The following is a 16178-nucleotide window of genomic DNA, read 5'->3' on the forward strand; positions in this document are numbered from 1 at the left end:
GGCCCTTCTTATCTGGGTAAATTGCAAAGTGAGGCCGAAACAGACCGGAGCACCCTAATTGGGGCCGCAGAGACCCGCCAATATGCTAAGACATTTCGTGTATTGACGTTTGTGTCAATGCTGCTATAGCGTCAAAAGTTCATCTTTGTCGGCGGCTCTTTGCGAATGCCATTCGAGATAGCACTTCAAATTGTTACTGTGAACATCTACCTATTCATGGTATATTATTCGCTCGTATCTACTATATATGTGTTTTCACTTATCTCCACCGAGAAAAAGTCACCTATTATTCGGTTCCTTTTGTCATAAGATGGTGCAAAATAGGAAAATAGTCATTCACTTGTATCTCAGTAAGGGTTGGCAAACTCTGGAGGTCTCACAATACGATATAATATATTTTTATATTAATCTTATTTTTATATTAATCTATATTTAATCTTGTAATATTGCTTCAACACTCCCAGTTTAGGTCAATTGGACATTTTACGTCCTCAATGGTAACAAATGAGTTTTGTAGTAAGAAATTGTCGGAGCCAGTGACTATTTGATTAAACGATACATTAATTCTTGTCCAGAGCATATCAATAACCCACAGGAATACAAAGTATTGCAGTATATCACCATCCTGATTTTTCGTCACACTCCTAATTTAGGTATGCATTCCTAAAAGATAAACTACGTTATGTTAACGGGAAAATTATTGAGGAAAAGAATAGAACTGAGAATGTACTGTGTTTTCAGAAATGGTAAGAAAACAAACAAAATGGTGAGCATTTGACAGATGTCTGTTGCTTTGCAATTATCATACAGCAGTTGCTAATTAAGTCAGTTGTGATTGTGTTTTCCCGCAAATAACATTGGAATGGATCTGCTGTAATAAAACATGACCAAAATAATAACAAGCCATTTAGGCCTGTGAAGGTAAAATTAATGAAGTGTGCAATGGCTGCATGACAAAACATATTCCTTTTTTTTTCCTTAATCTGAAATGATGGGCATAATTGGCCAGTGAAGATGAAGTGCGTCATCACAAACATCGCCAACATCAAAACAGAAATCCAATGGCTGGCTCATTAGGCCTGCCGGCTATTGATGTTTGAGGTACACTGCATCAGCAAGCGCAATAAAAGCCCCCACTGCCACCCCTCTAAGCCAATGAGTCAGAGCGCGAACGAACGGAGACTGTCCGTCAATATTCCTCTCGTGCATAGCGATTAAAAGACAGTAAGGACAGGCCGGAGCATTTGCATGTGTGATATGGATTTGAAATAATTTTGCAGAAGCATGATGATTAACTTTGGAAAAGTAGTGTCTCACCAGAGTTTAACAAAACAAGTAGAAGCGATGCAAATGCCTTAATCGTGCAACAATGTCAGAAGTTCTGCCAAAACCAGAAGTCAAAATTAACTTTCTTTTTTGGGGTTTCCAAAAAATGCAAATGAAATTCCAACAGGAAAGTCCAAATGTTCTTTTTCTGGATGTTTTTAGAAAATTCAAAATTATAAACGACCCCAGGAAAGAAAATCAGGAAGGTTGCAAGCTACTATGAATCTTTAATGCATATGGCAATGAACTGTAATCATATATAAATTGAATGTTTGGTATAAACTGACTAACAAAAACTTCAGTGCCCCCCTAGGAAATAAAGATCTGTCTGCAATTGTCCTTCGACTGCTTCCTGGTGTGAATCAGCACTCCAATGAATTTGAAATATTTTTTAACAAAAGGCAGCTTTTATTTGTTCTCATTGGACTACGCAGGCAAACCTATTGGAGTGCCCGCAGAGACATATGCAGTATTTCACAATGCTCACAACATTCAACGACAAAGGATTTTTCTTCAGCCCAAAACACTTGACTACTGAAGATGTGTCAAAAGGAAATTGTGTCCTGCCAGATGAAAAAAAAAGATTGTGGAAAGACTTTTGCACATCCTCTGCCAGTGATAATGATTGAAGAGGTTTTTTTTTTCCTTTTCCTTTTTCTTTGTTCACTGGGAAGCTGAACAGCGTGATTTGAATGGATCGTGCTGGAGGCTGCTCAGCATCTATTTAAGTGAAGCGGACGGTGTCTAATGGAAATTCCTCAAAGTCAAATAAGACGTGCATGAATCCAAACTGTGTGCGTGGTCTATCATTCATTGTTGATTGCGTTACTACGTTTTCTGCCTGCTTGGATTGCGTGCAGCGGCTAATGATCGACGTACATATGACTTGGGACATTTTCAAAACATTCTTTAGTTTTTTCCTTAAATTTAACTGACATACCTTAAAAAAATCATTGGGAAATACGCATTTAAAATATATACAAATACATATTTCAATGGAATCTCTGCCAGTGAATGTTATGTCCCTGACGACATGAAATGTTTTATCATCACAAGCTTTCGGCAAAAGAAGATGTCAACCCAGACCCGATTTTAAAGGTCCACCTGGCCTGGCTGAAGTCTTGAATTTGAGTAATTTTAGCATGTGTCATCTTTTTCGGTACATAGGTATTGAGTCACCACAAGTCCTCAGTGGATGTCTTTTTCCGAGACATCAAACACAAACCTCGGATAGCCATTGCTAAACTTCCTGATGTAGCCTATTACTTGCATGCAACAAGACTCCAGCAGAGCTCGTTTGGGCTGAATGAGATGAAAGAACACCGATTATTCGCTCTGTGGTCTTTTTCCTTCTACTATTTCCCGTTGCGATAGAAGGAAAGAAACATAGGCTTTTGTATTTCCAGATGAAAGTCAACCACACAGCCGACTCCCATTGCCGAGAAATATAACACAGAAATTAATGCCTTTTTTGCCCCTTTTTTTTTGCATTTTGTAACCCTTGAATCAGGTTGAGAGTCAGAAATAGTAGGTTTGCTTTGAATTGAGATGACAAGGGCTTGTGCCTCGATAAAGGAATACTTTTGTAATAAATAGTGTAAATGTTTAGACGGGGTGCAAACTGGTAAATCAAAGCTACAACCAACAAATATTTACTATATATAAAACAACTTGCAACCTGTTTAGGCACATGTCAAATACAGTAATTAAGTTGTTCAAATTTGCAATTAATTTGCAATCATGCAAACATGTCTAAGGCACATTTGGTCACATATAATATAGCAAGGGGGATAGATTGTTCTATATTTCCATGACAAATGTATCACTCATACCAATCTTGGCAATCCAATGGATTGGGTCTTTGGAATGACTCAATACCGGCTCGAATACATATATTGAAGGAACCTTCAAAAAATATGTAGCTGCTGATTGAACAATCGTATTTGCCTCAAACTCGAAAACATCGCTTCTCTCCAAAAAGATTTTAGTGATGATCTTTCTCCTCTTTTAATGAATAAATTAAGTGAATTTCTGACAAAACTTGAGAAATTGACCAAGTTACAAGAATCGCTTTGCACTACAACATTGTATTCAAACAGATATCTGCTTTCTGGTCCTGCCTCTTTTTGTATTTATTATTTTAAAAAATGGAAAGGAAATGATTACCAACATCAGATTATCTGTTTTGCACATTCGGTCACAGTGAAGCTACATACAGGGTTTTGAGTGGGTGTTAACTATGCTTTAACAAGTTTTGTGATGATCAAGTGAAAAATTAATTGAATTGTCAACTGTTTGTACGCATTCTAATAGTTCCATGAATTGGGGAGTTTAGGTGAATTCTCTAGAGAGAATTTGGAAGGATACAAATGCTGAATACATATCCTCGGCACCAGTCCGTTCAATAAAGCTAATAAACTGACGCGCTGGCTTCATCTTGTTGGTGTTCTCATGTGTTCCCTTAAAGGTCAGCCATGTCGATACTCAGAACTCTCACATTAAAATGCTACACAAAGACCTTGGCTTTGATTTACTCTGCACCCTGATTGATTTTACTATGAAAATTGACTGTGGCGACTCGACATTGAAGGAGAAACTGGCCTCGTCTTCACCCTGCAACCAAATGAGCAAGGGAGAAGCTAATCTATTTTCAGTCATATCAGAGCTACCAATATAATTAAATGGGGTTTCACTTTAATAATGCTTTTTCAGCCACAGCCTCCCTGTAGGAATTTACCAAATTACTAGTACAGAGATAAAAAAAAATAAAAAAATAATGAAAATGCCACTTCAAACTTAAACCACCAAGTCATTGTTCAGTTTCACTTGTGGGTCCTTGAGACTTTCTCATGTAAATCATCTTTAAACCTTGCCATGCAAGTCAAAATTTAGTTCCCTGTTTTTTTGCCAAATACTTTATAAGACTGAGCCCAATTAATTGACACCAAAAATGATTTTTGTTAGGACATAGAAGTACTGTATAATCATTAACTGCCTCTGAGGCAGTCAACATTTTAACAAGATGACTCCTAGAGAGCAGCCAGCGGATCTCCCTGAATACAGTCCATAATTATTAATTATGAATATCATCCTGGTGTGCTCGAGTTGCCTGATAAATGACTCCATGATGAAACGATGGATTAAATGCCAGGATCAACAATCAATTGCCGTTGTGTATTGAGTAGTAGCAACATTTGGTTACTACATCAATATGGAAAAAACAGCACTGAAGTACAAGTTGATTGGAAACTGTTTGTTAAAAAAGCCACGATACATTAATCCTAGCACGTCATTGGGTTGGGCCCAGTGATTTTCACTCCAGCCAATCCTGAAGTTTGTGCAGCTCCACTAATCTTCGAGTTTGCTAGGTCCTTGAAATACTTTCCACTTTCTCCCTTGTGAGTCCTCTAAGGCACTGGGCAATGTAGCGGAAGGGGAAAAAAAAAAAAGATTGATTTTCCCATCACGACTTGAAATAGCATATTTATTGATCGTGAGGAAAGGTGGTAGCGCTCCTCTTGGATCGGCACAGCGGTGAGCCGCTTAGTCGGGTCAACTCGGGGAGTGGTCAAAGGTTAGACAGTCCTCTGATTTCCTCCCACATCCCCCAAAACATGCATGCTAGGCTGGTTGAACACTTTGAAGTGCCGCTAGGTATAAAACCTCTACTTTTACACTGCGATTGGTTGGCCTCCAATTCAGGGTCCCCTCGCCTGGTGCCCATAGGTTGGCTGAGGTAGGCTCCAGCACCCCTGGCGACATTTTTGAGGATACGCATTACATAAAATGAATTAATCAATGTCAATGTGTTAAAAATGCTCAACAAGGGAACACGGTTAATACATGGATCGTAATCATTGTGCCTTTTTACCGCTAACACAATCGCTGCATCAGAAAGACAAGCGGCCATTATAAAATTGGCCCAGACATGGCCATGGCGCTTTTGTTACGCTTGCATCCCATGCGTCGTTATCTCGGCCTCTACGTACCCCATCTGTCTTCTGTGTCGCCACGGCAACTGCATCCGGACGCCGTAAAAAGAAGTAATCGCTTGTCTGATCAAGGTCGTTACAGCGACAAGTAAAGCGTTTTGATCGTCATCTCAACAAACGGGTGACATTCACAGCCGTATGTGGAGAGAGTTGGTAGGGCGACACGGGGGGAGATGAGTGCATCTATGAGTTGTGCTACTCTAATACCAACTACAGAAGAGACGGAAAATATCGCCGGAAGCGACTGGGAGAGAAGGTGATGGGGGCACCCAGAGTAGCCCGTGGCAATTTGTGGAGGACATATGCCAGTTGAAGGCATAGTCCTGGCAAAACATGCTGATGTGACTACTGGACTCAAATAGACCCTCTAGGAAGTTACAGACACCCCTAAAAAAATACTAAATATTTAGTTGATTTATTTATTATGTAAGTAACTCATCACCAGATGTCTGGCACAGTCAACGGCAGTGAAAAAAAATAGTATGAGCATTATCAGCTAGGGCACGCTGTGTACAATGCCAAAAAAAGCGGACAGGAGGAGAATACTATACTTTAAGTTTTGGAGTGTTTCCACAATCAATGTAAATGGTGTCATGTAAGTTCAATTTAAGCTGATAAGCCAGCTAAAATGCACATTCTCGACCTCTACACTTCAAAATGAAGATCTTGGATTTTAAAGAGCTTGTAGACAGACACTCAGACGTTTTACCTTTTTAAACAAGTGGCTTCTTAAGTTCGAAGAAGGGCATCAGCTGTTGGGACTCTAAAGTACTATACTTAAATAAATAATGGTCTCAACAAGCTTTGAGAGATTGTCTTTGTCATCATTTTTTTCCAGAGATTTAGGGGTCAAAAATGTAGGCACAAGTGTGTCCAAATGATGCAGTGAATCACGCAAGTAGTCCACAATTTCAGTGTACCTTAAGCTTGACCAAAAGAAAGAGGAAACTACACACATTTAAAATGATATGTACATTTTCTGACACTACACAATATGCAGTAAGGGAAAAACCTCTGAATCCCAAAAAGTTGCAATTGGTGGCCCTACTCAATCAAATCAATCTATATTATAATACAATTTTTAGAGAGAAAAACAAGTTGCAAAAATGAAAAATGAAAGTTTTCTGCACTGTCACGGAAAATCTCTCCAAAACATTCCCTATTCAATAGACCACTATTCAAGAATGTCCTTAAACAAACAGACCAGGTTTGCAATAAGAGCTGCTGTCGCAAAATTTTGCACACCCAAGGATACGGTCAACTACCTTCATACAACTACCTTCCTCATTCTAGACCTTGCAGTTGTCAATTTGTCTTTGCACTTTGAATGCCCTCGGCATCACCTATAGGAGAAATTAGTCACCACGGCTTTGCAGACGAGGTCACATCAACGTGGTCAGCAGCAATGCACCATTGTGGCTAGGACCGAGTGTGATGCCACTAACAGATGATGATGGTTGTAGTAACAGACTTCAACCTCACGCCTGGAAAGTCAAGGTTGACCATTTACATGTGGTAATTCAGCATCCCTGACACCACAAATCTATTGGGCTCAGTCAAGGAGGCATCGAATAACTAATAAAAGTGTGGCAGCAGATTAGGCTGAAGAGGATTTACGTGGTGGCTATCAGAGCTGCTTTAAATTAGGCCTAGATAGAGGGAGTGCCCGGCTTAATTGGCTGTGATGGACGCGATGGAGCCTGAGTTTGTTAGCCTGAACAAAATGTCGTCTTGTTGCCACAATATCCATACTTTGATTTCATTCATCACTGGTAAATAAATGTTGCAATGTTTCTGCCTTGAAGAAGTACAGAAAATATCAACTGCAGAGACGCATGTTGGCAAGAATAAATCCAGCAAGGAGATCAAGTTATTCCAGTAGCATTGTTAAAGTTTGTTTTGCTAGGATGAAATTGATTTGTTGCATGTCAATAATAAAAAAAAAAACTTTTAGAATCTGCTTGTAGCATATGCCAATGCAGGGAGGATTTGGGAATTTTTTACCTCAAGTCTATAAATGAGTGAGAGACCAATTATACATTGCCAACAGATACTACAGTATTTTCTAACAAGCCCTTGAGGTCTGTAAAGACACACAAAATAATGCAAGCCCAACACAGTATTGAATGATGAAATGAAATTCCCGCTGTTGAATTGACTTCACAGTTCTGCCAACAATAAAATATGTTGTACCCTACTGGCATTATTTCTATCACAGCAGGACATAGCGTGTACGGAAATTAAAGTGCTTCTAAGAATCCAATTTAATTATAAAATGTCAACTGTCATAACATCCATGTAAATGTGAGAGTACCCAATTATCATATTTTCATTTCAGTCCTCAAAGAGGTTCCTGTGCCACTGCAGTAAAATCACAGTTAGCTCGTGGTTATTAACGGCCATAAAGATTTAATACTGTGCATTAAGGATTCAATAGAATTGTTCTGATAGCATTTTTTTGCTCTGAAAATGATTCCGATACCGTGTTATTAGAAAGTGACCGGTAAATAAAGTAAAATTAACAACCTTGTGACAAAGAAATTATTCATTGACACCACTAGACATCCAATTCATTTAAACTAGGAGTTCATTTTTCACTCCGATTAAAAAATCCCATTTGACTGGGACGCTTAGCTTTAACAATGACATTCTTATTAGGATTTATTTTAATTCCTTTTGTGTATGAAAGTTAACAAAATGAATAGGAAGTGTCAAAAATGTACAGGAAATTGTCCATTTCTTAATAATGATACTTTGGGTCATTTGCTTCTTATACTAAAACAGTAGATGTTCATTGCAATATCGTTGCCCATTGTTTCCAAACATTACCTGGATTTTACAATGGGCTTTGCAGTTAGTCTCTAAAGTAAAGTTCACATCAAATTCCAGCAATAAATGAGATTCTCGCCCAAAATAAGTCACAGCTCAAGAAAGGCTATTTTGTTGATACTTTGTGTCTCACTCAAAATAGTAATTATCATTCAGGGATTATAATGATTGTTTTCCTTTCGGATATATTTTCAAATCCTTTTTCTGAAGGCGACTCGCAATTCGCTCTGTGTCAATCAACGAGGAAAACTTTTGGAGGCACTTTGTGAGCAAAAGAGCCATTTTGAAGTCAGCCGTGTCACCCAATCATACTGCTTTAGAGTGCAAATGTCTTAGTATTGAGTCGGCTTTCTTATTGCGTTAAAGGCCAGTTCAAGTTGAGTGCGCTACTATAGAAGATGAAGACTGCATGATGAACAAGTGCCTATGGGGAGGAAAGTCAACAGATCAATGGGATTATTGAAGAGACGTCAAAAAAGGTTCACGTGCGACCTGAAGGTGTGGGCTGAAAACATGCATGCTCAATTTGACGTTTGAGCATCCGTCTCTGACAACAATGTGCTTGTCTTTGTTCAGATGAAGCAAAACAGTTTGCACTAATACAAGAAACGTTCCCATTTTATGGCACTTGCTCAAAAACCATTGCCAAGTTTAGCTCACAGCAAAAAATAAAAAGGCCCTAACTTTTTAATTCAATAATTTATCTGTTTTTAACCACCTAAAGACATAATCTTACCGAGTCAAAATCTAACTCATAAACCTACTAACCATCATCCTACCTACCGACTATGGTGTCTGCCAGTGACAGACTCAACCATTTGTTGACCCCAAAGCCGTGTGGCTCCAAAACAAGGCCATCACCATCATGTCACTAAAACCGCCATTGGTTAATATTTCCCAATGAAACGACCCCTTTGTTTTCGCACGCCCCCATTATTCCACAGCCGCCTTTTTTCCTGATAGTGAAATAATCCGTTCTCTACCTGTGGGAGCTTCTTGTCCCCCATCCAATAAAAGCTTTGAGCGAGTCCACTTTAATCCTGACTTTTTTTGCATGCTGCCGGTACACAGGTGGAGTATAACGCTCTACACGAGGGGTGGCTCCGTCACGGAGGGGCTAATACAATCAGCTGTGCTTTATTCATGTTGTTTGTAGCCTGTATGGGATGTGCCCTGAGAGAAAACATTGTGAGAAGGATACTTGATGGTGGATTTCCTGCTCAAGTGTTTTGGACCCCCAAGGCAACTGTTCTGGGTGCATTGAGAAAATAATGTGGCAGTTATGCCTTTTGTGACATCCTACAGGCACCACTAAAGATGACCTAATATCACTTCCATAGTACAGTATAGGGGAAAAAAAAAATACGTTAGTTTTGCCCTGTTTGGTTGACAGAATGAAACCACACACTCTTGCCGTAACACTTTTCTATATCTTTTTTTTCCTGTATTTCTATTGACTGTGACTCCAAGTCAAAATAAATTGGATGCCTAGCATGAGCATTCACAGATTGGACATAATCTCTCTTCTTTCCTCATGAAAGGGGGCTTGCCAAACCCAGTCAAAAAAAAATTGGCCGTCTTGCATCATCAATAGCACCCATTGAGTTTCCAACAAGTAGAAGTGTTTGGTTTGTTGGATTTTTTTTTCTTTCCGCGCCATCCCTCCATCCACGTGTGTCACCATTACTCTCCTTCCCACCACCAAGCTCACTGAGAAGCCAGCCATCCATTCCCACAAATCAAATCACATTATATTGTCATTTTCCATCTTTGCCTCACACCATCAGTCTCCCCTCCTGTCATCTTCCTCCTGCCCATCTGAACCTCTCAGAAAGAAGGCATCAGCTCATCAAAAGATTGGGAATTTTCCCCATTCTCGACATGTCATTCCCAGCCGGAGCTCTCGGTCTCTTAAAACCTCTGTGCCTCGCCTGATTGCACCCGTGCTTTATGACGGGATGACCATTCAATGTCATTGCGAGGGAAAGTTTGCCAGTCTACCGTGACCCGCTTCCTTACATTTTTTCCCTCCAATTCACTACAAAAAGGGAATGGCCTCAGTCTTGAAAATAGAATGACACAAAAAAGCCACTGACTCCATCAACAATTTTCTGTCTGGGTTAATGATTAGCCTCTATTTCGACAGATACGTCACCATGGAAACATCTCTGGCATGAACAGCATGTTCTGTGTTGATAATGAGTCAAAGTTAAATAAATGTAAGTAAGCGTAGACTCTTCTGGCACCAGAATACTGACATCAAGTAGCTATATCTACATATTTGGCAGGATTTTCACCCAATAAAGACCAGTGATTCGTTGATATCCTTTATAGGCTCTGGCAGATTAGATAGATTTAGGCCAATGCCAATGCTGGAACATATACAAAATATTTATATAGCCATTTGAATAGGTTATTTGTTGCAAGGGTGAACTAGAAATCAGTTATTTCATGTCGTGTTAAGATTTTGGTCGTGGAACAGATTGTGATTGTATCATGAGTCTGCTTTAATGCAAAATGACAATTTGGCATGTTAGATAAGGAAAGATTGGAAGAAAACATAAGGACAGAAAGTATCGTTGTAAGGCATAGCAACATTTTATGTCCACAACAGGAACTCGTGAGAGGATTTGTCGGAGTGGGAGCACAAAGAGAAGAAGGAAAAAAAAAGGAAAAAGGAGATGGTATTTTTGTTTTTCACACCTGAATACGAGAGTGGAGAATTGTCTACCCACAATATCTTAGGGAGCATGAACTGATTAAGGCTGTGGGAGCTCAATGCTTTGAGATAAAGCCCAAAAGATAAAAAATAAATGTACATGGAAAGGAGATTCAGTGCTAGATTTTTTTTTTTTTAAATCTTCTTATGTTTACACACTTCACAAAGCGTCTTTCTAGTATTTTGTCTTTGGCACGGCGGCAGCAAATTTGTATAAAATTGAGGTTGGCATCCGTCACCGGAGAAGATCTGCATAAGACACGCAAGGAAATGATGAAATTCCTGTTAAATTGCCAAATTTTACAGGGACATTTCTTTAATCCAATCACCGTCTGGATTAAAATTATCATCACATGCAGTGTTTTCATGGTCAGAAGAAATTATTTTTTTGTAGACAGACTGAGTTTTAATTCCCGAAAAAATGTGTCCATAAAAACATAGCTACGGTCAGACTAGAAAAATTGGCTGAAATAAAATTAAAATGAAGTAGTATTACCTGTTCTTCATTTAAATTGAGTTTAACAATTTTCATCCACTAGTAGTCTTATAAACTATTTTTTTTTTAATCACTGGTGTCTTTTCAAGACATTGTATTTATAAACACAAAAACAATAGTAATTATATTTGTGACCTTATATAACTAGTTTATGTGGAAATGTCAGTCCAGTGTTAGAACCTCTATTTTCTAGAGTTTTCATAATTGCACCTTATTGTATGATGCCTTGATTCAAATTCATTTATTCAGCTGTTATTATTTGGCGGGACAATTGAGTTTTCGATGAAGTAGCAATTACAGAGAGGTACGGTGGCTTATTTCTTTGATGCTTTGGCGGCTAAACAATAGAGTCGTCGATATCCTCCATTTATCTTTCAATCTACGCAGTCACACGGCCCCAGCTGGGTCCTGGTCCATGGACAAATTCTATTTAAGACATAGAGAATTTGAAGAAATGGTCTTGTAGGAATCCTCAATTTGTTCTAAATAAATAGATTTGGTCACTTGAAAAGGTTATTTTGTTAAAGAACATCTGTCAAACAATGATGAAACTTTTAAAAAGAATTATGTTGTTAGTGTGTTGACTAAAAAAAAACATAAACCTGACAAAAAAAAGACACCCGCTTGCAAGCGAATACGAAAATGATCTGTGACCCGTAGCTAATGCCAAATCCAGAGCCCCAGAGCACTGTCATTTCTCTAACGACAGCAAAGCGATATGATTTATCATCTCAACATAATCCTGATCGTCTACATCATTAGCAATAGCCAAGCCCTAATAATGCGTCCTAAGTCTTCTTTTGGCGCTCATTTGTCAAACATTTGAATCCCCTACACCCTGCGCGAACACGTGCCCGCAACTGAGATTATCAAGACCACGAAACAACATTGTACAGCACAGAGTCTAAGCTCTTTATTGGCTTCATCTATAAAAAGGATAATACCATGACTTTGCTTTCACACTAAATGTGTAATGAGGCGACTTGAACTATTCTATTTACTTCCAAATCATCCACATAAGTTATATGTATTCCATTGGGAAAAAGGCTCTATAATCCTTTAATCTGCTGGACCCTTCAGCAAACCTATACTGCAAATAACAAAAGTGTAAAAACACTTGCCACCAAAACGAAATGTCCTTTGGAATTCAACCCTATCTTTCAATAGAAAAAAAACTACTTTGCCAACATTCTAAAATGAACAAAATGCTATTGAAGTTGAAAACAAAAAAGAAAGCAATAACTTGAAAAGAGTAAGGAAAAGGTTTCAACCAAAAGGGGTGACTTAAGGTCACAAGTGTACTTCTCTTGGATATTTAACAAAATGCAAAATATGTTCTAAAACCGTAGCGTTAAATGCATGCCACAAGCCTGCAGTATCACGTAAGCATTACCGGTACTGTGATATATGCAAGGGAGGCACCATGTTTATGCCAATTTGCACCTGAAGAGGCTTTTGCTGAGCAAAAAAAGGAAAAATAATGCCGCCTAAAGCCACAAAAGCAGAGGACACCCCCCAACACACACACACACACACACATACTTCTTTTCCACCTCACTCATTGTACGCTGCTTATCGTAAGCAGTCAGCGGTGTCGTCGTCTAAAATTAGCTCGTGCTGGCTGAGCACTATCTGGCCGAGATAGAATAAGGTTGCTCCGGTTGAGTATCGGAGGATGAGGGAGAAAAGAAGGGTGCCTCTGCGACTGCATTATTAATCTCGAGATGTGGAGTAGAGAAGGGGCTTGATACTTCCTTTTTATTCCTTTGACTAAAAAAAAGAATCAAAATAAAAAGAAAGGAAAGCACATCTAAATGAGGCTGCCATCCTCACCTGTCGAGACTACGTCGAGAGACACACTGGTGAAAAGCGCCGCCGTGAGGAAGCCGGGAAGAAACAGGGCATACAAATACCCGCGCACTCATACCCAATGGTATTACAGGAGTACTGAGAAAGTTACCTTACTGATATTATTATCAATTATTTCTTTAGCAACAATATCCACAAATTTGATTCTAACCCCAACCTTCCTTCCTCTGAAACAAAATGTCCACAACGATGACATTTTCCTAAATTCAACCATAATTTTCCCTTTTAGCTGACTATAAGTGCCTTTTTATGATTGGATTCAGGAATTTTCTTTTATAAGGAAGATGTATTTGAGATCTATGCAGGTGCCAGCCAGCCCTACATTTACTTTGGCATTTACCATTAAACCCTGGTGTGAAATTATGTTTTTCAATTCAAACATAAAACCCGGCCGTCCAAACCTTTGTTCGGAATCCAATAACTTTCTTGTTACATTGTACATTCTTCCATGTTACAAGACTTTACTGCACATTACCATAGGTTATTAGTAGGCCCACACTTCGGCCCACCTTAATACAGGCTAGACTTCCACATATCCATTTAAACCAAATACACTTAGAGCACACAGAATTTGAGACATTGAGCTTCAACCTACTTATCTGGGGCAGCCATACAGAAAGTGGCTGACTCAACAGCATTTGGACTGAAATAAAGCATGTGGGCTTGGGGCAGAGAGGATATGCAAAAGAGTGAGAATGTATAAATAAATCTGTTTTTCCTCTGCTATTTGGAGCCACTTACATTATCATATGGAGCATGGCGGGTCACGTTGCTGAGTGAGAATGACATTTCCTAAACCAGCATCCGTGTATATGGAAATGCCATCACAGCAAAACAAGAAAGTCCATCAGTGCAGCATTCACAATTTATGAATTACTGCAAGTCGAGAAAGACCAAAGATGTATCTAAAAAAAAAAAATGCCAGCAGTGGCACTGTATCTACCAACACAATGGTGACCCGGTCAGGTGGTCCAGGACTGGAGATGGCTTTTCCAAACTAAAGCTAGTATGAAAAATAAATGACTGCAGCAAACACAGTGGCTGATGCATGATTAATGTATGCCGTAATGGAAAAAGTGACGAACAAATGACACAGAGACCCTTCACCCATGAAAACGTCTGCAGGAACACAGCATGTACGTATAAAGTCAAAGAAATCCCACACAATAACATGACAAACCCTAATTCTTACCATGTACCGTATTTATGCAGCAGAATGTGACCTAGCAAGAAGACTGAAAGGTTACGCAACATGCAGCATCTGAAAAATTAATCGCTGAAAGACAGTTTTCCTTTGGCAACATAATCTAGTAAATAAGTTGATCATAAATATACAAATGAAACAAATGCCAAGACTGTATGACTGAAAAGTGTGATAATTGCCTGTTGGTCTTATATTGTAACATTGCCCCTTTTTAAACAAAAAAGATCAAAAAGATCCAGATCAACAGGGGGCAGAAAAACAACCCAATCAGACCAAACTCACCTCGCTTCCTGCCTGAGGTCAGAGGTCACAGCCAGTATATAAGCTCAGCCGTCCTGGCGTCCAGCCTCTATCAAGCACAAGACAAAACATGCAATCAAGGAAACTGAGATACCCTTCAGATCCCGAACAGTTCCCGATCATATGCAACTGGTAGGATCAAATTTAGGTACCACTTAGATTCCAGCTGATTGAAGCTCATTATATTTCTCACAAACATAAGTTGCATTCTTTGTGCTGTCCTTTAACTGAATGATGTCACACGCTTCTTCTTTCCCCTTCTTTAAGGTTTTCAACCTAATCCTTTCCTGCCATCACCAACTTCAATAAAATTGTAAAAGCGAGTGAAAGAAATTGAGTTCATGCTGTGAGAAGATCGAGGCCTTTTACCAGTTGGGGCAAAAAAATTGAAGGAAGTACACAACAACTTGACAATACTAATGTATCATTGACAATCGATTTAACAATTAGAGAATTTACATATAAAGTACACCTCTACTTACAAAATATTCAAGTTCCCGAAACAAGTTCTGCAACCAATTAATTTCTTAAGGAGAGGTACGGCTGTATTGGTACTGGTATCTGTGCAACACTGAAAATAATTACGTTCTCGGGTCTGCAATACTCTGTGCCTTCCTACATCCAGCACCATTTCAGAGGGGAGAACATAAAGAAGATTTTTAAAAAAGGAATTAAAAAAATGTGCAGAGTAAAAGATGAAGCAGTTGGTCAGGGTTAGTTTGGCTTGTGGTCCTGACGCACGGCGGCCTACATAATAACGGGGAAACGAGGAAATTTTCTGGCTCGGAGCTGGAGATAAAAGGGATTTGTAAGGCTATGTAAGTACAGAAGAGGACTCGGGAGATCGATCAATAATTAATTTACTTTCAACAGTCAAGGGCAATTAACGCACTTTTTTTTTTGCCCATTACCCACCTAAAAGGAGCGACGTCCGAACCCCTTAATCTAGCAAAAGGTTGTCACAGTGAGGGATTACATAGCTCACAGATCGATTTATCTACGCAAACACAGACAACACCGGCTCTTTGTAAACTGCAAGAACTCGGCTTACTGGCATTTGTGGGAAGTTATGTACCTGTGTGGAACATGTGCTAGGATCATATTCTTCTCTATATTGAAGAACTTCAAGTTCTTTTTTTTTTTGCTATTTGAAAATCCAGCCCTTCAAGGCAGTTTCGCTCGGCTGCATGAAATTCGGCAAATACTGTCTATCATGAGTAAATCTACAGAACACGTCAATACGCAAGGCTGAAAATAAGAAAGGCTGCCTTTTGGAGTTACATATATTATTGGTTTATTAAGGTGATACTTTTTCATCATTTTGTTGGTTATTGACAAGCTCCAGCCAAGAATTGCGTTACAGGCTTTATCTTTTTAAATGACTCATTGTTTGCTAAAACAATGAACAGGTTGAAAACAAAAATGTCCACTACAAAAAAGTAT

General features: G+C 39.0%; 1 long non-coding RNA gene across 2 annotated transcripts in view; it reads right to left on the reverse strand.

Annotated features, from left to right (window-relative positions):
- LOC144207443 (uncharacterized) overlaps window positions 1-16178 on the reverse strand; it is a 98489-nt gene that overhangs the window by 78975 nt on the left and 3336 nt on the right. For both annotated transcript variants that reach the window (XR_013328661.1, XR_013328660.1), the window contains exon 3: window positions 14718-14784. This is a non-coding gene — a long non-coding RNA (uncharacterized LOC144207443). The remainder of the gene's footprint in view (window positions 1-14717; window positions 14785-16178) is intronic.

The sequence above is a fragment of the Stigmatopora nigra genome, chromosome 14 (genome assembly GCF_051989575.1).
Source record: "Stigmatopora nigra isolate UIUO_SnigA chromosome 14, RoL_Snig_1.1, whole genome shotgun sequence".
Classification (NCBI taxonomy): domain Eukaryota; kingdom Metazoa; phylum Chordata; class Actinopteri; order Syngnathiformes; family Syngnathidae; genus Stigmatopora; species Stigmatopora nigra.